The sequence below is a fragment of the Protopterus annectens genome, chromosome 6.part1 (genome assembly GCF_019279795.1).
Source record: "Protopterus annectens isolate FY-2018-M chromosome 6.part1, PAN1.0, whole genome shotgun sequence".
Classification (NCBI taxonomy): domain Eukaryota; kingdom Metazoa; phylum Chordata; order Ceratodontiformes; family Protopteridae; genus Protopterus; species Protopterus annectens.
The window spans coordinates 32,402,543-32,425,662 of record NC_056738.1 but is presented as its reverse complement, the minus strand read 5'-3'; the positions used below and the strand labels follow the sequence as shown (position 1 = coordinate 32,425,662).

Here is a 23,120-nt window from a genome sequence, read left to right as displayed (position 1 = left end):
CACCTTTAGGGGGAAAACTAGCACTTTTTTCTCAAAATTGGCACAAAATAACCCAGGACAAATGGGTCCTAGACATAGTGTCACAAGGCAACAAGTTTCACTTCCATACTCTGCCAAGGCCAAACTTGCCAAAACATCAATGGGCAGAGGTACAAAAACAAGTCTTATCCCTCATGGACATGAGGGCCATTCAACAAGTACCAGAGCAAGAGCAGGGACAAGGATTTTATTCAAGACTGTTCTTGGTACCAAGAAAGGACAAGACCTGGAGACCAATACTGGACCTATTCTATTCTAAACACATATCTGGATATACCAAAATTCAAAATGTTGACTCTACAACAGCTTCTGCCCATGCTGGGCAAGAAGGCTTGGCTTGTGACTTTAGACCTAAAAGAGGCATACCTGCATGTCCCAATCAGACAAACATTGCAGAAGATACCTCAGATTCAAAGCTGGCTCAATGCAGTACCAATTCTCTGCACTGCCCTTTGGCTTATCTACTGCGCCCAGTGTCTTCACAAAGTGCCTGACACCAATAATTGCATTCTGCAGACAAAGAGGAATACAAATATATCCTTACTGACGACTGCCTCATTCAAGCAGAGAACAAGGACATTCTACTTCAGCATCTGGTGTTTGTAAAGAGATTTCTAACAGGCCTAGGGTACACAGTCAACGAAAATAAATCAAAACTAGTACCCTCTCAAGAGATAATATTCCTGGGTGCAAGCTTAAATACAACTTCCCAGATGGCTTATCTCATGCCAGACAAAGGCAACTGACTGCATATTTCAAACTGTTGGCAAGAAAGCCCCAGTTATCTGCAAGAAAAATCCTGCAGGCTTTGGGCTTCATGGCATCCTGCATTCTGCTAATACCATATGCGAGACTGCATATGAGGAAACTTCAATGGTACCTAAAAAGTGTTTGGGCTCAACATTGCCACATCCAGGAAGCAATAATTACCCTCATTCCCTGCCTGCAAAAGGAGTTTCGATGGTGGGCGAAGGCTTGTCACCAGAACAAGGGACAGCCATTCACATTACCCCCAGCCAGGCAGACATCAACGGATGCATCAGTTTATGCTTGGGGGGCCCACATGGCAGGAAGATGTATTCAAGGCACATGGTCCACAAATCAAATGCATCTGTATATCAATCAAAAAGAGATGCTAGCTGTTCAGAATGCCCTGCCAGCCTTCAAGGACCTACTTCATCTGGGACAACTACTGATAAAGACAGACAACACCACGGTCATGTGGTATATAAACAAGCAGGGAGGCACTCATTTTTACCCCCTTTGCAGACTAGCCATGACTTTGTGGGACACAGCATTGACTTACCACGTACATCTGCAGGCACAATTCCTGCCAGGAAATATAAATACTCTGGCAGACAAACTAAGCAGAAACCTCATGGTTCCCCACGAGTGGAAATTGGATCCACAAGTCTTGAGCATGATAACAAGGAAATGGGGATGCCCGGATATAGATCTATTTGCCTCTCCTCACAACTACCAACTAAAAAGATTCTGTACAAGGACTTATCACAGACAAGTATGGAAAGTAGATGCCCTGTCTTTCAGCTGGAAAAGCATAGCAGTATATGCCTTTCCTCCAATGCCTCTCCTCCCCAAGGTACTCCTAAAGGTCAGACAAGAGAAGCCAAAGATGATACTGATTGCCCCAGACTGGCCCCGCCGGTACTGGTATCCAATCCTAAGGTCCTTGTCTCAATGCCCCGCTTGGACCTTGCCTCAAATACCTCATCTACTGTCCCAACAAAACAATCAGATCCTGCACAGCCAACTCAAGACCTTAAATCTGGCAGCATGGCGGATAATGTAGTCATACAAAACGCACCTCTCACTAAAGCTGTGATGGATGTCATTTTGGAGGCCAGAAGGCCTAGTTCCAGAAAATCTTACGCTGGAAAATGGAAGAGATTCTGTGCCTGGAACCAGGCACAATGAATTGACACAGCTGTACCAAATATTCCTCAGATTTTGCAATACTTAACTGAGATGCTGGACAAAGGCCTATCTTTTTCATCTATTAAAATTCATGCCTCTGCCATTTCGGCTCGTTACAATACAGAGCCACCAATCTTTTCTCATCCTTTAAGGCAGTACCTCAGAGGAGCCAAAAACTTAAGGCCTAAAAGGAGATCACCAATACCTGCATGGGACCTCAATTATGTTTTGGAAAAACTCACCCTGCCTCCTTCTGAGCCAGTCGCTACAGCTGATATAAAATTTTTATCTTGGAAAACAGCTCTTCTCCTAGCAATAACCTCTGCAAGATAAGTCTCAGAGCTACAGGCACTCATGGCTGTGGAACCTTTTATCATTTTTTATCCAGACAGGGTTTCTCTGAGGACAAACCCGACATTTATGCCTAAGGTGTCCAGTGTGGCCCTTAACCAACCTATTCATCTGCCTACTTTCTATCCAAACCCACAGAATAAGCGGGAGAGAATTCTGCATTCTTTGGACATACACAGACAGCTACACTTCTACTTGAACAGAACCAAAGCTTTCAGAAAGACTGAGCAACTACTAGTGGCATATGCTGCAGGATCACAAGGAAAGGCTATCTCTAAGCAGACTATTTCAAAGTGGATAGGCCACTGCATTCTTTTCTGTTCTTCACAACATGGCAAGCCAGTGTCTAAGGGCATTAGGCCACATTCAGCCAGAGCAGCAGCCACTTCAGCAGCCTTCTTCAGGGGAGTACCAGCCAAAGACATTTTAGAGGCTGCTACCTGGAGTTCAGTGCACACCTTTACAAAGCACTATCATTTACAACTCTACTCTAAATTCAGTGCAGGCTTTGCCACTACAGTTTTGCAGGGCCTCATAGCCGCTTCTAATGCTATTTAGCTCCAGCCTCCCAACCATAGCTTTGGGATTCAACCCAAGTGTAATGACTGCAACAGTGAAACACAAAGAACATAGTACAGTTGTGTACACTAACCATAAATGTAGATGTTCGAGTGTATTCACTGTTGCAGTCCAGGTTACCCACCCACCATCCCCCTTATCTTTGCTGGAACTTATCTGTACTTCACTAATCTATACAACCTGTGTAGTGTATTTGCTTGTAGATGACTGTATAATATATATTTTGGTGCATGCATGTTTTATTGGCATATTTTTAGCCTACCCTTTTGGAGGCACCTGACATCTGGGACAAGAAAAACTGAAGAAAATGGCATTGGCTGCATCTTTTATACCCCTGGCTCACTGATGTCAGGGAAGAGGCAACAGCAACAGACGCCAGGCCTAGACTTTGGAATTCAGGCCAACTGAGGGTAGCCTGCCAGCAGGATAACTCAAGTGTAATAACTGCAACAGTGAATACACTCGAACATCTACATTTATGGTAAGTATACACAACTGTACTATTTTGGGGTTTGAAATGAGGTCAGAATGTCACTTTTACCAGCACATGTGCAGTGAATGTGCATCATCTTCAGGAAAAGACTCGTCTCCTGAACAACAACTTTTGAAGGCAAAAGGAAGGATGAGTGACAGCAAAAGATATCCTGAAGATGCTGGAACACTTCTGCTTTTTGTACTAATTGAAACTTTTGCAAGCTCCACATATGGAAATTCCAGTAGTTCCTGTGAAATTTAAGATAACATCACCTTCTTTCACTGAGAAAGGTGTTACAGTTCACCCAGCTATCCAAACGTATGAGGTTCTTCATGTTTCACTGTTGCAGTCATTACATTAGGGGTAATCTGCTGGCAGGTTGCCCTCAGTCAGCCTGATTAACACAGTCTTGGGTCCTGCATCGGTTGCTGTCCCTTCTTCCATGACATCAGGGGTGTAAAACATGCAGCCGACGCCATTACATCAGTCTTTCTTGCCACACGGTGCCCAAAGCAAAAGCAGCTCACAAGTGCCGGTCGGCAGACTCCTGAAATTTTCGTTTTCGAGTTTCAGAACCGAAGTCTTCAACTAAAAGCTAAGTACCCTGTTGGGGAAACCTTTTCTTGCTCCTTACCGATGTCCGTAAAAGTTAATAATTGCATTACTTGTGGAAAGCAAATACCTCATAAGGATTTTCATTCGTACTGTATTCCTTGCCTAGGCCCTGACCACAACATGCCTTGCTGTCGGTTTTGTGCTAAATATAATCAATGCACGATTAAACGTCGGTATATTTCTGCTTCTAAATATTTTTGCTCAAGATTTAATTATCCAGAACTGTCTGTTAGCAATCCGACTACCGGAATACCTATAAAACACAAAGAAAAAGAGACAGACCGTCGAAGTCCAAAACTGACAACACTTCTCCTAAGCCAGTTGCCAGTTCGCCGGTACTCAGTGAGGCGCTTTCGCAGCCCCTGATACCCGCTACTTCTGATTCGTAGGCCTCTACTGATACCCATTCGGAGTCCGGTATGCCGCGGGATGCTTCAATTATGGAACCCGCAGATGTCTCCACCTTAGATGGGTCCGGAGCTGCTGTGCAGGCACCAGCTTCTGAGGGTGTTTTCAGGCCTACAAATTTGTATATTAGACGAACACCATCTTCAAAACTAAGGCCAAAATCTAAATCTGGGTCTAAAAAAAGACGCCTGGGCCACATGTGCAGGCTCCTATGCCTAAAAAACAAATGATCAAGAAGATGAAGATTTAATTACTCTGATCAGGGGTAGCCAAACCCGTTCCTTCTAAGAGGCCTAGGCAAGACATTGATTTTATTTCTTCTGACTCTTCTAATGAACAGGATTTGTCTGTTCCTACTTATGAGGACTCTGATGCAGAAGATTCCATTCCTTCTGCTTCTCCCCCGGAGGATTTTTCTTTTGGGGAAACTTTACATACCTTAAGGGAACATTTCCACTCAGGATTTCTCTGAATCTAAAAAGAGACTTGGATTTTCTTCTTCCTCGCCATAGGCCTTTGGCTATACTTCCTGTTCTGGACATTGTTGATGTTTTTTCAGAATCTAGTATGGCTCCTGATTCTCTGCCTCTGGCTCCTTGTAAGTCAGACAGATACTACAGGGTTCCTGACTCCCACAAATTCCTTTTCAAAAATCCTATTGCTGATCCTGAAACCATTTCTTAGGGTCCGAAGGGCATTAAAGCCTCTACTGCTAAAAATCCTACCCCTTCTGATAGAGATTCCAGGACGCTGGATAGATGGGGTAAGAAGATTTACACTTCTGCAACCTTGGCAATCAGGGCTTTAAACTGTCAGTTTTATATGCTTAAATATCAACAGCATATCATGGGACTACAACAGAAAATGATGTTAATCTGACTGTGTGGAAAATAGTTTTACAGGATTTATTACACTCAGCTGAACAAGTTGGAAAATATACTTTGCAAAGTGGTTTTTTATTCCTTGGAGGCCTGTTGCAGGGCTGCTATAACTGGATCTGTGCTAAGAAGGCATGCTTGGCTCAAAGAGCTGACTCTGCCTGACCATGTTAAGGCAAAATTATTGGATGCTCCTTTACAACAGGACCGTCTCTTTGGTAATAAGGCTGAAGAAGTGTTAAAAAAAAAATGGAAGATAAAGCAAAATCTATGCAAAATGGGAAATATTTCTTACAAGTGCAACCTCCAAGATTTAGTACTCACTGGCCTACTAAGAACTAGTCCTTTCCAGTCCCTTCGAGAGCCGCTCATGTCAAATCCAGACAGTCCAAAGGCTCCAGGTGTCAATCACAAGGAACTTTTAGAAAAAAACAATGGGGTGCCTCCACCTCCAAATCTGGAAACAACAAGGCACCTCCCTATGGTAAACAGTCTCAATGACTTCCCTCTACAATCACCAAGCACTTACCTTTTAGCTGCCCCTTTGGGGGAAAAACTAGCACTTCATGCATGAAACTGGCAACTTATTACCTAGGGCAAATGGGTTTTAAATATAGTATCCCAGGGGTACAGATTTCATTTCCACATGTTGCCAATCCCAAACGGATGGCCAGACCTGCCCCCAAGTCAGTGGGCAGAGGCCCAGAAACAAGTTATGTCCCTCATGAACATGGGGGCTATTCAGCCAGTACCAGAAGAGGAAAAGGGACAAGGTTTCTATTAAAGACTTTTCCTGGTACCATAAAAGACAAATCAAGGCGTCCAATTCTGGACTTATCCAATCTAAACACATTTCTGGACATTCCAAAATTCAAGATGCTGACTCTTTAACAGTTACTGCCTATGCTAGGCAAAGATGCCTGGTTGGTAACTCTAGACCTAAAAGAGGCTTACCTGCATATCCCAATTAGGGAATCTTGCAGAAGATACCTCCGCTTCAAAGCAGGCTACTTGCATTACAAGTTCTCTGCACTGCCCTTTGGCTCATCTACTGCGCCCAGGGTCATCACAAAGTGCCTGGCTCCAGTAATTGCATTTTGAAGGCAAAGAAATATTCAGATATATCCATACCTGGACGATTGTCTAATTCAGGCAGAAAACAGGGACATTCTTCTAAAACATCTGGCGTTTGTAAAAAGGGTTCTAACTTGTCTAGGGTACACCATAAACGAAAAGAAATCACAACTGGTACCCACTTAAAAAATTACATTCCTGGGTGCAAGCTTGAATACAACTGCCCAGATGACTTACCTTACCCATTATTGAACACAATGCACGAATTGGAATGTACCTGGCTAGACATCTCCAGCAGCTGGAGAGACCACAGAGGTACCTAACCAAGAGGATTCCTGGCCTCAAACAGTTGCCCTATTCAGCACGATTGAAAAAGCTAACACTGTTCTCTGTTGCATACCGCTTTCCTCAGAGGTGATCTCGGTCTAAAGTACAGAGTCATGTCCAACCCAGAATTGTTGAACATGCTCCATCTTAGCAAAACCAAATCTACTCGAGCTACACGCTCTAGGGATATAAACCTCAACACAACAATGAATAGAACATGCTGGAGGGATAGATTCCCTTCGCAGAGACTTCCCTTACTATGGAACAGGGTCCCGATCTACATAAGATAAAGCACCTCACTATCACTCTTCAAGAGGAACCTTGATGAGTGGATGGGTAACAGAAAGTTCACACCGGGGATCACACCAACAGCACTACTAGATAGGGGCCAAGGGTACTAGCTGCTAGTACAAGGGTCTAGGAAACTACTAAAGGGGTGGTGAATACCGCACAACGTGGCTGGGCTAATATATGCCTTTGGGCAGATAGCCCAGTACCAACCTATGAATCTATTACGCCAGAAAAGCAGATTCAATTGGTGACTTAATTCAAACAGGTGGCCACAAAAACCCTTCTATCTGCAAGACAAATTCTGCAAGCCTTGGGGTTCATGGCCTCCTGCATTCTTCTAATTCCACATGCAAGACTGCATATGAGGAAACTTCAGTGGTACCAATGGTTCCTATCATACCTTGCCTGCAACTAGAGTTCCTATGGCAGACAGAGGCCTGCCACCAAAACAAGGGACTGCCATTCTCTCCACCCCCTGCTGCCCAAACCCTAACTACAGATGCAACAGACTATGCTTGGGGGGCTCATCTGGCAGGAAAGTGCATTCAGGGCAAATGGAGCCCAAATCAAATGCGCCCTCATATCAATCAGAAATAGATGCTAGCTGTACAGAATGCACTGACAGCCTTCAAGGACTACCTTCATCCAGGACAATTAATGATACAGACAGACAACACCACAGTTATGTGGTACATAAACAAGCAGGGGGGGGGGGTACACATTCCTACCCCTTTGCAGACTAGCCATGGCATTGTGGAACACGGCCTTGACCTACCAAATACAACTACAGGCTCATTTCCTGCCAGGAGAGCTAAATACTCTGGCAGACGAACTAAGCAGAAACCTCATGGACCCACACAAGTGGAAGCTGGAACCACAAAATTTCAACATGTTGACACGCAAATGGGGGAGTCCAGACGTAGATCTTTTTGCCTCACTCCAGAACTATCAGACAAAATCTACACAAGAATTCATCACAAAAAACTTGGAAAGTGGATGCTCCATCATTCAGCTGGAAAAACCGTCTGCGCTTTTCCCCCTCTGCCTCTGCTCTCCAAAGTTCTACTAAAAGTCAGACAGGACAAACCAAAAATTATTCTGATTTATCCAGACTGGCCTCGCCAACATTGGTACCCACTGCTGCGCAATGCGTCACACCTTCCTCTGTGGCACCTGCCTCAGACACCTTACCTACTGTCTCAGCAGAACTACCAAATTCTGCAAACTCTGCACCAAACTTTGAATCTTGCAGCATGGCTAATCATCTAATTTCACCCTTGGCATCCCTCAGCAAACCTGTGATGGATGTAATTTTGGAGGCTAGAAGGCCTAGTACTAGAAAGTATTATGCTGACAAATGGAAAAGATTCTGTGCCTGGAATCAAGCACAAGGGATAAGCACAGCAGCGCCCAATATTCCTCAGATTCTGCAATACTTAACTGAGATGCTTCACAAGGGCCTATCTTTTTCTCCCATAAAAATCCATACCTCTGCCATTTCAGCTCATTACAACACAGAACCTCCCCTTTTCTCTGATCCTCTGCTAATGCAGTATCTTAGAGGGGCCAAAAACTTAAGACCTCCCAGGAGAGCGCCAACCCCTGCCTGGGACCTCAGTTTTGTATTGGAAAAGCTCACTCTCCCTCCTTTCGAGCCAGCTGCTACTGCAGACTTAAAATTTATCTCCTGGAAAATGGCTTTCCTTTTAGCAGTCACTTCAGCTAGAAGGATTTCTGAATTACAGGCTCTTATGGCAGTGGAGCCTTCCATTATTTTTCATGCAGACAGGGTGTGTCAGAACCATTCCATCTTTCATGGCGAAGGTGGTATCCAGTGTGGCTCTTAATCAGACCATTCATCTGCCAACTTTCTTTCCCAATCCACAGAACAAGGGTGAGCAGATTCTGCATTCATTGGATGTACATAGACAACTTAGATTTTACTTAAACAGGACAAAATTTGTAAGAAAATCTGAACTACTATTGGTGGCATTTGCTGCAGGGGCAGAGGGAAAGGCTATTTCAAAGCAGACCATTTCCAAATGGATAAGTCATTGCATTTGTTTCTGCTATATGCACCATGGTAAACCTATCCCCAAGGGGATCAGATCTCATGCCACCAGGGCTGCATCTACTTCTACAGCCTTTCTCAGAGGGGTTCCTACCAGCGACATTCTAGAAGCGGCTACCTGTAGCTCAGTTCATACATTCACCAAACATTACCATTTACCTCTCTTCTGTAAATCCAGAGCTGGCTTTGCCATTGCTGTCCTGCAGGGCCTTATAGCTGCTCCTAATGCTGTATAAAGCCATCCTCCCAGCCATAGCTATGGGAATCTTCCCAAATGTAATGACTGCAACAGTGAAACACGAAGAACATATTAAATTATATATCTATATGTATCTCTATCTATCTATATATATATATATATATATATATATATATATATATATATGTGTATATATATATATATATATATATATATATATATATGTGTATATGTAGCTCCCCATTTGGGGGCCACATGACCTGTGGGGCAAGAAAAACTGATGTAATGGCGTTGGCTGCATGTTTTATACTCCTGACGACCTGACGTCATGGAAGAAGGGACAGCAACTGACTCAGGGCCCAAGACTTTGTTAATCAGGCCAACTGAGGGCAACCTGCCAGCAGATTACCCCAACTGTAATGACTGCAACAGTGAATACATTCAACATCTACATTTATGGTAAGTGTACACAACTGTACTTTTGGTGAGTATGAGAAGTACCAAACAGTCTGGGGGTGACCTTCTTGATGCCAAACTGTGATCAGTGGTACATCAGTGTGTGTGTATTTTTTTTTTTTTTTTGTCATAGTCATAATCACCATGTATACTTAAAGTACCAGGCATGGAATGTGAAATGGGAAGAGGTGTGGGGGGTCTCACTCTGTTATGGCATTCCTGCAAAAAAAGTGCCCCAAAAAAAAAAAAAAAAAAAAAAGGCATAGGAGGCAGTTTCCCTGAGTTCAGGATTTTAGATCATGAAATATTTGTCTGTGGGCACATTTGATTGGAAACATATGATTGAAGTAATAGTTATAGATGCATATGGCTGTCACAAACTCACTTTGGGTACCGAGAAGCATGCAGCACCATATTCACATCTTCAATAACCAAGTTCATAAGGAATAGAGAAAGTGATGTGTTCTGCTTGGTGTATAGTGAATACTTATGTAAGTACAACATGTAGAAGTGTGCTACAGCATGGAGGAAATTATGCATGCTACTGTAGTGTTACTTATGCTCCAGTATGTGTTTTAGGCAACATTCCGTAGACACTGTGGAGTAAGCAATGGTCCACACACACCAGTAATAAAGGCATTGCCACGTGTACTGAATTTTTACTGCCAGTGACATTCACTGGACATCCTGCTGCTAATAATTGGCTTAGTGCTTGCTGTGTCTGTAGATGCCTTGGGGGTCATGGACATTGACCCCAGTGCAATTACTTATTGAAGCTGTGGGCATGGCGATGCATGCTTTTTTGTCTGCAGTGAATTAGTGACAGGTATATATGTCTGTAGCTGAATTTATCCTCAGCCGTGTGTCCCCAACTAAATGTACCTAAAGGGAAATATCTCCGCTTAAAAGCCTGAACCTGGTCTCCACCAGGTAAATCACACCAGTCCATATTCCCCCAAGTGTGTGCATCCCTCTGTGCTCCCTGGAAGAGGTAAGCAGGCCACACCCCTTCATTAGTCCCTTCCCCTGCCTGGCTTGTACAATGCCATTGTGGAATAAGATAGTGGTGTTTTGACCTTATTTCAAAACCATACAATCAGGAATGTGCTTTTTTATTCATGCGTGACATTTTTGTGGCATTTAAACAAGTTTTGCTCATTTTATGGACTTCATTCACCTTCTGTAGACATTATTAGCTGGACATTTTCTGTAGCAGCAGAGCAGGCTTTGCTCCTGCAGTCATGCTGGGTATGTTAGGCTCTCTGTCCTAAGCCCATTCACAGGGCTGGTACTCCTTTCTTTAGTATTCTTCACGTGTGTGATGGCTATTGCTGCAGCAGTATTTCTTGTGATAAAAATTGTATACTTGTGTGAGTAACTCATAGTAACAGCAGATATTCAAATACAAGGATCAGTGCTGCAGTATAAGCTCCCTGCTACTAACCCCTACTACCTGTGGAACAGTATGCAGAACATCTGCGTTTACGGTTAGTTCCTAACACAACTGTAGTTTCTTCCACTTTAAACATGCATCCCATTCTGAGGCTTGATGATTTTTCATTCATCAAACATGCTGGACTGTACAGCTTGTCCACAATATGGAATAGCTTAGCTAGTTGATTTCATGCACAGTTCTCCTGGACAGAAATATTATATTGCTTTCTCACAGAGTTACTACTACCTAATAAAATAATCACCAAGTTTAAGCTTGTCCTCTTAAAATCTTCGCCTCTGATAAGTCTGTCTTCCTTTGTTCATGTTTATACTATGGCGTACAAAGCCCACTACCCAGACAGGGCAGTCTTGTCCATCATCCACAGCACCCACTGCAGTGTTATATGTGGGCTCTGGCACCTCTGGGGCGTAAACATCAGCATCACTGCCCTCTTGGAGATGCTGAAAGTACAGGCATCATCAAGTCATCACTAATATGTCACAAATGCCTTTATCTGACCATCTTTCGATGGGGCTTTTCACTGAGTGGTCAGGTGTTGACCAGATTGCAACATTGGCTGTACCAGTTATGAGGTGGCCACACCTAGTTAAAATTAAGTTATTGTCATTATGGTTGTCTAAACCCAAGACTTTTCACAACCGAGATTAAATGCCTAAATGCCAGGAGTTAAATCAATTAACCCAGTTAACCTCCCTAAGAATTAAACTGCTGTGGTGGTCCAAATTAGTTGATGAGGAAATGTAAGCTGTTGTATAAGCTTGCACATTTCAAGAGGTGCGCAGTTTTTGAGGAGAAGTCATCAGTTTGTTCTCATGACGCATTAGAACATGCTGATGAATCACTAAGGAACTTCAGCCACTCAGAGTAGATAAAACCAACAAGCTATCCTCCACTAGTCTTGCTTTGCATAGGGTAGTAGATAATGGCAAAATCTGGTGGTACAGTAATGAGAATGAGTGACAGCACTCAACTCCAGCCAGGTTTCTGTTATTATTGTGAGATCAGCTTTTGCAGAAAGCCCAGAGTAATACCTGCTTCAAGTCAGTATACAGTACCCCTGTACCGGGCTTTTGAAGGTGAGGCCCACTTACAGGCTTAGTGATACGTAGGCACATTAAGTGTCCTACAAAGGCACAGAACCAGCTTGGTGCAAGTATTCATTATAAATATCAACTCACCCCACTTAGGGAGGACCCTTAGATCAAGCTGTAAAGTCAAACCATGCCTGGTGCCTACAGAGAAATCCAGCCTTAGAAGTATGTAATAAAGTGAGGACAGGATCATGCAACGGCAAAAGTGGTTACTGGTCCAACCAAAGCTCGCTGTTCTTAACTGATATAATCCATACCACAGTAACCCATGTTGTGATGCAGAAGGACTGTAAAAATGTAAAAGTTTCTAAGAGAAAGACATTAAACAAAAGATACGTTATAAAGCATCAGAATTTATAGTAGAAATATTTATAGTAAAATAGTATTAAAAACAAAACAATGCTTTATATGAGCAGTACCGCATTATACTGTAATGTTAAAATTTAAAAAAAAAATTGTATGAAACAAATAATGGGTGTTTAATTTAGTGCAGCTCTGAAATAAGTCGGGATTGCTGAAGAAAAGTGTTTTCTAATCCAGCTGCATGTTGTAGAGGGATAACGCCCCATCTGCAGTCTACATTCAGGTCGATTGATAGCATGGATACTGGATGTTCTGGCCAGGAAGGAAAGAGGAGTGATGAGAAAGCATCTGCTTGCCTTTCCTCCTGTGGGAGAGTTGAGGGGTATGCATGCTTATGGTGCAGGTAGTTAAAATCCCCGACTGAGGTGGGGGATTACCAGTGACACTTGCCTTCATCAGGATAGGGCGTTTCAGAGGATACCCTGGGGATAGGTTTCCATGGTGCTTATAGCAGAAATTAATAGGTTCATAGGTTCATACTAGGCTATCTGCCCTAGGGCATTTATAAGCCTAGCCAGAATGTGTTTGGCTTTCGCCACCCATTTTAAATTTATTTTGCTATGCCCTTTTTCAAGGTTAGTAAACTGTGCCTCTGTCTAACAGTGACAGAAGTGATACCCAGGGTAAACCTACGATCTCCCATCCACACATCAAGATTCCTCTTGAAGAGAGTCAATGAGGGACTCTGCCTAACCTGGACTGGGATTTTATTCCAGAGTGAAGGGAGCCTCTGGGTTATGAATCTGTCCCTCCAGCATGTCCTATTTATTTCAGTGCTGAGGTTCAAGTCTCTCGAGCTCGTAGCTCGATGGGATTTGGATTTTATGAGGTGCAGCATGTCCATTAATTCCGGGTTGGACATGGCTTTATACGTCAGGCACAGATCGCCTCTGAACAGGCGGTATGCCACTGAGTAGAGCTGGAGTTTCTTTAACTGGGCAGCATATGGCATTTGTTTGAGCCCTTTGATCCTCTTGGTGAGGTACTTTTGGGGTCTTTCCAGTTGCTGCAGGTGTCTGGTAGGGTACATCCCAAAAGGGGCATTGTACTCAATTATGGGCCTGATGAGGGATGAGTAAAGAGGCACGATGACCTCCCCTGATCTAGATGTGAATCCCTTCATGATTAGGTGGGCTATATAAAATGTTTTTCTAACCACTTTGGCCACGTGGTTGTCAAATGAGAGATTGCTATCAACTTGGGTCCCCAGGTCCTAATTACTTCTTCTGTACTTAATGGATTACCACCTAAGTGGTAATTTGTGGGCACTTTGTTTTGCCAAAGGGGATGACTATACACTTTTGGCGTTTAGCTTGAGGCCATGGCTCTGGCACCAGTTGTCTGTTTCTATGAGGCCCTTTTGGAGGTTGCTTGTGTCGGCTGGAGAGTCGATTATGGCGTCCAGTTTGCAGTCATCTGCGAACTTGGTCAGCCACAGTCCTTCCGTGTTGGCCTGTACCTCCGAGAAATATATACCGAACAAGAGAGGTCCCAGGATTGAGCCTTGTGCAGCATGTCCTATTTATTTCAGTGCTGAACAAGAGAGGTCCCAGGACTGAGCCTTGTGGGACGCCACTTGTAACTGGTTTGGAGTCTGACATGGCTCCAGCAATTCTAACCATGTGGGTTCTGTCCTTGAGCCAGTTTGCAACCCATCCAGTGACATAGGGGTTTATATTTAAGCTGGTGAGCTTATCTATAATGCCCGAGTGAGGTATTGTATCGAAGGCTTTTCGAGGTCCAGGTAGGCTGTGTGGACCACCTTCCCCTCGTCAATGGCCTTGGTGATTGTTTCAAAGAAATCAACCAGGTTTAAGAGGCAGGATCTGCCCTTAAAGCCGAACTGGGTAGGATCCAGTGTCTGTAGGTCCCCAATATCTTTATTTATGAGGTCCATGATGATCCTTTCCATAGCTTTGCAGACCAAGCTAGTCAGGCTTATGGGGCGATAGTTTCCAGGATCCATTGAGGCACCACCTTTGTGGAGAGGGACCACTGTTACTGTACGCCACTCTTTGGGTACATATCCTGTAGTAAGGCTGAGATTGAACAGTAGTTTTAGGTTTGGGTTTAGCTGCTCTTGGAGTTCATGTAGGACGGGTCCCATTGATGCTGTGTTTTTTGGTTTGGAGAGGGCGTCTCTTACCTGAGCATCTGAGATGTCAGGGGGGCAGCACTCTGCTGGGATAAGATATTTGCCCTTTTGGTGGGGGGGGGGGTTTGCGCTGAACCTGTCAGCTAGGATGTTGGCAATGTCTGTGGGTTCGGTGTATTTTTTGTCATTTTGGACTAATTCTGAGCATATCTGGGAATTCCCACCCAGGTTCCTAACCTAACTAAAGAAAGCCTTGTGATTATCCTTAGTGTCCTGTGCAATTTTTCTCTCAAAGCTGGCCATGACGATTTTATGAGTGCCTGTAGTTTTTTGCTAATATTGATCAGAGATGCCTTCCCTTTTTGGGATTTTGCTCTATCATGTAGTAGCTTCCTCCTTCTATTGTATAGTTTGTTTATGGCTGGAGTCCACCAGACAGGACGTCTGCCTTTGGAGGATTGGGTCTTGGTTTTATTTGGGATTGCATGATCCATGTATTCCTGAAGGTGTTCATAGAATGTGTTTATAAAGGATTCTGCGGTCTAGGCCGTATTTTCCACAGTCCCGGGGGCTTTGAAAGGATTCCACCTCGGTTTTGAGGAGTGTGAAATTTGCTTTAGAGAAGTTTTTCACTGTGGTTTTCAGGGCAGGGGATGGAGTCGGGATGTGAATATCCAGTGAGATTAGTTTATGGTCTGATCTTACCAGTGAGGGATACACTTCTGGTCTGGAGCATAGAGTCCCCATGTTGGTGATGATCAGGTCCAGTATGTTTTCCCCTCTTGTGGGAGTGGTAACAAGTTGTTCCATAGCATTTGAGTTTATAAATTCTAGGAACCTTTGGGCTAGGGTGTTGGAGCTATAGTCATGCTCCCAGTCTGTTTGGGTAGTTGAAGTCGCCCAATATAATGGTGTTTGGAGAGACCTTCATATTTTCCAGTGTTCTCAGGAAGGCCGAGTGGGGTACCTGGGTTTGGGAGGGTGGTCTGTAGCAGGCTATAAACTGGAGGGCAGTTTTACCCACTGTTAGTTGCACATGGATAGTCTCTGATGCTTCGTGCTGTGCCGCCAACCGGGAGGTGTGGGTATATTTGACTAATATTGATACTCCCCCTCCTTTGTGGTTCGTCCAAGTTTTGGGGCTGAAAAGCATGGCATGGTATAACCTGGTAGTGCTGGTGCTCTCGAGAGCCTTGAACCAGGTTTCTGTTACTGAACAGATATCGATGTTCTCCATGCTAAGGAGAGTTTCGAAAAGTGCATCTTGAGGTTTAGACTTCTGGCATTGAGTAGCATTACTCTTGGTTTCTTATCCCTTGTGATACCTATGGAGGTGGGTTTGTCTTTGAGCCTTGCCTAAAAAGGCACTATGGGGTAGCAAGAGCCTTTGCCAATATCCGAAAGCCCAGGGGTGACAGGTGCAAGCCGTCCCTAGCGAAGCATCGTGGCTTGTCGAGCATGTCATCCCAGGCTGGCAGGCATTGGATCCCCTTTGAATGACACCAATACTTAAGCCAATTGTTGAAATTGATCATCTTGTCTTCATATTGTGGCATCATTCTTGGAGAGGGTAAGATGCTACTCAGGTCAGGGTCATACCAGCCTGGGCTACATGCTCAGAGAGCTCCTCTGTCTCTTTTCATGTAGTCCAGGGAGGTACGTCTCAGGTCATTCACACCAGCATGGACAATGACTGAGTCATATTTGTATTTGCCTTGGAGTGACCTGAGTGCTTGTGTTATGTGGCGGATCCTAGCACCCGACAGGCAGCTCACCGTGACCTTCTTGTTCAGCCTGGTGAGCGGGACGTCAGTGTGCCTGACGATAGTCACCTATTACAAGTGTATCAGGTGTGTTGTTTAGCCTTAAGGGCTGTGACTGTTCGGCACACTGGCTTTGTGAACTATGTGTTTGCACTTGTTTTGTTTTGGGGTAGCGGTTGCTTGGGTGTCTGCTTTGGAGGTCTCTGCTGCTTAGGCAGATTTTTATTTAGAGCCTCCGAGTATGTTTTTGTGTGTTTGTGTTTGGTTTGCTGTCGTGGTCGGTCTGTGTGAGACTGGAATTGTAGTGAGTGTGGTTTCCTTCTCCTCCTGACTGGTTTTGCCAGTACTGAGTTGAGAGAGCTTAGCCTCCAGTATGGCTATATGGTTGCATCTCTCACATGTGTTGGAATTTGTTGGGTGGAGGAGAGGGTTGTCTGTGTACATGAGGCATTTGTAACATTGCCTCAATATTCCCAGATTCACCAGCTGGACCGGAGAGGAGATTGACAACTGACCTTTGGACATGCTAGAATAGTATTGGGAATTCCTTTATAATTGAAAAATAAGGGCCAATGGGAACGAGGTACTCAGGGGGGGTTTGTGAGGGTGTAGTGCTTTTAATATTTTAGTGCTGACTTACATAATTGCTTTAGTGAGCAAGTGCCAGGTAACTTAAGTGCAATGTGTTACAGGTAACTTAAATGCATAAACGACAAACAGTAACTTTCTTTCAAGTGAAACAAGGAAATAAGTACAGTAAGCAATGCAGATATCACTAGGGATCCACAGAAGCGCGTAAAAGCTGCGTTTTAGGTGGAATTAGCATTTCAGGGAAATAACAAGCAAACAAACAACAAGCATACAAATAAAGCTAGATTCAGCAGGCCTGGATCTGTTCTATGCTGCAGCAAACAAGGTGCACCAGTTTCAGTAAGAAGCAGTTCAAATATGCAGGCACTATAAGCCTTTAACCAGAAATTCCCAGCTCAGAAGGGCAGAGTCCAGCCTCTCCTCCCACAAGAGTGCAGACCATGAACCCTTTTAATGTAAAATAACTGGCCTGAAGCCCAAGTGCTTAAACCAGAATTAATACACTTTTAGAATAACAGACACTGAGCCCTCAATCAGCAGTCCCCAACTTAGAAGGATGTAAGCTACCTGTCCTGCCACCACAGTGCAGGCCACAAACCTTCCTAATGTAAAACAACTGGTCTGAAGCCCAAGTGCTTAATCCAAAAGACTTAGAATGATAGCTACACTTTAATCAAGTTACTACCAAGCAGTAATAAATACAATTGAATACTTTAAAGAATGCCTGAATTAGTGCTCAAGTTATACAAATAAAGTTCGATTCAGCAGGCCTGGATCTAGCCTATGCTACAGCAAACAAGGTGTACCAGTTTCAGTAAGAAGCAGTTTAGATATGCAGGCACTATAAGCCTTTAACCAGAAATTCACAGCTAGAAGGGCAGAGTCCAGCCTCTCCTCCCACAAGAGTGCAGACCACGAACCCTTTTAATGTAAAATAACTGGCCTGAAGCCCAAGTGCTTAAAACAGAATTAATATACTTTTAGAGTAACAGACACTGAGCCCTCAATCAGCAGTTCCCAACTTAGAAGGATGTAAGCTACCTGTCCTGCCACCACAGTGCAGACCACAAACCTTCCTAATGTAAAACAACTGGTCTGGAGCCCAAGTGCTTAAACTGAAAGGCTTAGAATGAGTTACACCAAGCAGTAATAAATACAACTGAGTACTTTTAAGATGACGCAAAAGCAAAATAAAGTAGGAAGAAACTCAAATACAGTAAAAACAGATTTTGAGTGAGCAAATGAGATGGGCCCAGGAGTTACAGGACAGAAACAAGTGCAAATACAGGCCTTCAAATCAGAAAGTTGAGAGAGCTGGAAGAACACCCAAACGGCCAATAACTACAAATTCTGTGCCAGAACCACTCCGTATGTGGTAGATAGGTTATCTAGTGCTTACCACTACCACTGATAAGCTAGAAGGCTTCCCTCCAACACACAAAGGCTTGGGGGCTCAGAAGCTTACATATAGTCCTAGATACAGCAAATCTGTATCTGGAACACAAATTACAGGAAAGGTAGGAAACAGGCTTACAATTTTTTTTTTTTTTTTTTTTTTTTTCAGAAAAGTAGCAAAAACAGTAGTAAAAACAATTCACATGCAGTGCAAGCTGGCACACTTGAGTATGTAGCAATATTAGACCACACACAGTTTAAAAAAATGTAATTAAATTAAAAAGGACTAAAAGCAAGTGCAGAAAGGGTTTATTAGGTAGAATGCGGTAAAGAGATGGGACTGGGGGAGTGTCCTAGATCAAATCTACAGTGGGGTGGGCACTGCAAAAGCCACCAAATTTAAACTACATCCAAGAACAGAGAGGGGGGTGGGGAAAAGTTTCAGCAGAGATGTGAGGAATCAGAGTGTAAACTATAAAACCAAAAAAATATATACTGATCTCTGTATATTTGCAGAACACTAAGACAACAGATATCTAAGCAACAATTTAGCTCTATAATACAGAAAAATATACTCAGCTCTATATATTTGCAGATAGTCTTGTAAGGCTCTCTCTCAACACTTTAAATGACACACACACACACACACACACACACACACACACACACACACACACACACACACACACACACACACACACACACACACACACACACACACACACACACACACACACACACACAGCGACACACACACCAGTCTTCTAATGTACATTTAACTTTCACTTCAAGTTAACTGACTCCTGCCCTGTGAACAAATTGCATTGCAAGATTTGTCACTTCAGGGAAAGAATTAGTTCATTGTATGATGACTAGGTCTGATTGACTCTGGTCACTGAGAAGACTGCGGGGGAGGAAGAGCAAATACTTATCAGTAACCAAACCTAGGTGCTGTATCCACTACAAAATGGGCTGAAATGATAATTAAAGTAGCAGTCGGGTACATTCATTTATGTAGTAAAAAGGAAGTAGATGAGCGGGCCTGTTGAAGGATAATCCAGGAACCAACTCGTGACCACAGTTTAGCATGAAACAAATTACAGGGTTATAGCTTTTCTGTAACAGTCAAAGCTCTAAATAAAATAGTGATATAATCCCAGAGTTTCCAAGACCAACAAATGTTATTCTTTGCAAGAAAAAAATAATAAAATCTATGTTGAACCTCTAGTTCAGCATACTAAAGCAGCACTGACATTTGACCAAAAATTGCCACCGTTAAAAAAAAATTCAGAATGTCAGAGTATTACACAGCAGTTATAAATAGAATCTGTCATAACCCCTCTGCAGAATCGCTAACCATGTTCATGCAGTGTGCTTTATTTGGTCTGGGCCGTTCAAAGTTTTATACTTCCAGATGTCCACAAGCAAAGCTGGTGGGGTGTGATACTCATCCAGTATAAGATACCTGAAAGTGTAGAATGCTGAATTTAACTCATTGGCATGCAGTTGTACTATCCAGAACCAAAACTGTTCACTGTGGCTGACTTGTGTAAGGCAGCATAAATTTATGTAATGCCCCTTGGCTGCCAGCATGCCATCTTCCTTGTGTATACTAGCCTACCCTTCACATTTATTGGGTAAAGGCTTGCTTTCTCTTTCATCAAGACTCTATCATGTCAGCTTGTCTTCCTTCTGAACCTTCATGGCTCTGGTGAAGACATTTTTGAAGGTAGTGTTCCACTCTAAAAAGTCAGACCTTCCTAAATAGATGTATAATTTTGTTTTTGAGTGATAATGTGCACTCCCCCACCAGTCTGGTTTTACAGTTTCTTTAAAGTTTTGCCATATGAAATGTTTCTTCTTGTATCCATCACCTTAAGTATTATACATGTGATGAAGATTGTGTTCAGAACCTTGCAAACTCACAAAAATATTACAGCATTAGCTACTTTAACTTTGTGTTATTGATGTAGCCAGTTCACAAACAACAATTACAGTGCCATTTTGTCTTAGTCATTAATCAAGTAGTTAGATGCATCAAAATGGAGTACTTCACTGAACTTGCCAGTAGCTTACACCTGTATGTCAGACATATGGTATACCATTTCAAAACTTTACAAATGGGAAAAAAGGAAAACAGTTTATTATTTAATGACCTTAAAATGATTAATCGGGAGTCAGATGTCCCTTCCACCAGTAGTGTCCACTGTACCAACTTTTTCATGCTTTTCGCTCAGGTTTTGTCATTTAATGAAGTTCCATTTTGTTCCCTTCACAATGTGTTGCCTTCTTGTGTTAGTGAGTCCTTTTTTTCATGTTATGTGAATCTCTTTCTTCATGAATAGAAATAAATCCAACAGAATTCTCACCCTTTCACTGATGTTCTTAGTGTTTCACTGTTGCAGTCATCATATTTGTGTTGTCTGCCTGCAGGTAGCCCTCCACCGGCCTGAATACCAGAGTGTTGGGATTTCTGCATCGGATGCTGTCGCTTCTTCCATGATGTCAGGTCGTCAGGGGTATAAAACATGCAGCCGATGCCATTACATCAGTCATTCTTGCCGTGCAATGCCCGAAGCAGAAGCAAGTGCCAGTCGGCCGTCTCCTGAAATTTTCATTTTTCGAGTTTCAGACCTGAGGTCTTCTAAAAGATAAGTACCCTGTTAGGGATCCTTTTTTCTTGCTCTAACCGATGTCAGAAAAAAATAATAATTGTTTTGTGTGTATAAAGCAAATACCTCACAGAGATTTTCATTCTTACTGTGTCATCTGTTTAGACCCAGACCACTATGTCCCTCGCTGTCGGTTTTGTGCCTTGTTCAACGCCCGAACTATTCATCGTCAGGCGATTTCTGTAGCTAAATTCTTTCGCTGTCTATCTCTGTACTCCGAAATGGCTTTGATAAGCCATCTGACTACCGATCTTCCGAAAAAAACGTAAGGATAAAGACAGAGACAGACTGCATAGGTCCAAAACTCCTAACGAAGCTACCGTTAAAGCTAGTCGCCAGTTTGCCGGTATTCAGGTGCTTTTTCGCAACCCCTGATGCCCACTTCTATAGATTTGCAGGCCTCTACTTAGACCCATTTGGAGTCCGGTATGCCGCGAGATACTTCTTTGACTATGGAACCTGCGGATTTCTCTACCTTTGATGGGTCTGGAGCCGCTGTGCAGGCACTGGCTTCTGAGGGGTGTATTTAGGCCTTCCGATTTTCATATTAAACAGACGACTTTGTTTCAAACCAAAAATATCGAATTTCTCAGGCCTAAAGTTCGCACTACGCCTAGGAAACGGGCCAAAGCGCATTCTCAGGTCCACATGCCACAAAAACAAATGCTTAGAATGGCTGAAGACCTCATTACTTTAATCAGGGGAAGTCAGCCTTCCCCTTCAAAAAGACCAAGAACTGATTTTCCTTCTGATTCTTCAGAATAGGAGTCTGTTAACTCTGACCCTTCTGATTACCAGGACATACCCTTGTCTTCCTGTGAGGATTCTGATGCAGAGGATTCCATCCCCTCTGCTTCCCCTCCAGAAGATTTTTCTTTTGGTGAAACCCTGCATACCCTTAGAGAGCATTTCCGCTGGGAGAGCCAGGACTACTCTGTCCAAAAAGAGACTTGGGGAATTTTTAAACTTCCCTCAGCATAGGCCTTTAGCAATCCCACCTGTTTTGGAAATTGTAGATTGTCATTTTGGAATCTAACTTTACCCCTGATACTTTGCCTCCAGCTCCCAGGAAACCTTAAAGGCATTATAGAGTACCTGACTCCCACAAATTCCTCTTTAAGAATCCTACTGTGGATCCAGAGACCATTGTCCAGGGACCTAAAGGCATTAAGGCTACAACTGCCAAAAATCCTACCCCTTCAGACAGGGATTCTAGGGCTTTAGACAGATGGGGTAAGAAGGTATACACCTCTGCTACTCTTGCCATTAGGGCTTTAAATTGCCAGTTTCATATGTTAAAGTATCAGCAGCATGTTATGGAGGTAATCAAACAGAAAATTATTAATTCCTGATTGTGCAGAACACAAAGATTTACAAGAGTTTATGCGTTCTGCTAACCAAGTTGGTAAACATACTTTGCAGTGTGGGTTTGATGCCTTAGAAGCATCCTGCAAGGCTGCTGTCATTGAGTCTTTGCTTAGAAGGCATGCTTGGCTTAAGGAACAAAACTTGCCAGATCATGTCAAAGCAAAATTACTAGATGCAACATTAAACCAAAATAGTCTATTTGGCAATAAAACAGAAGTTGTCGTCAAAAGGATGGAGGAAAAAGCTAAATCTATGCAAACTGTTAAAGATTTCTTACAAGTACAGCCAGCTAGATTCAGTAGGCATTGGCCTTCTAAAAACTGGTCTTTTCCAGTCCCTTCCAAGCCTTCTCAGTCCAAACCCTTGGGCAGCAGACCACCAAGACTTCAGTCTCAGGTTATGCACAGATCCAAGCAATGGAGTGCTCCCACGTACAAAACAGGGAGTATTCCAAGCCTTGCCCAAGTACTTGCACCTTTAGGAGAGAAACTTGCCAAGCATGCCAAAAACTGAGTGTACATTACCCAAGACAGATGTGTCTTAAAAACACCGTCTCCCAGGGATACAGATTCCACTTCCACTCACTCCCCAACCCTAAGTGGATGGCCAGCCCTCCCCCAAACCAGTG

General features: G+C 43.3%; 1 protein-coding gene across 1 annotated transcript in view; it reads left to right on the top strand.

Annotated features, from left to right (window-relative positions):
• The window catches only part of CAD (carbamoyl-phosphate synthetase 2, aspartate transcarbamylase, and dihydroorotase), a gene marked incomplete in the record, with an annotated part of 2,299,829 nt that overhangs the window by 2,155,404 nt on the left and 121,305 nt on the right, over positions 1 to 23,120 (top strand).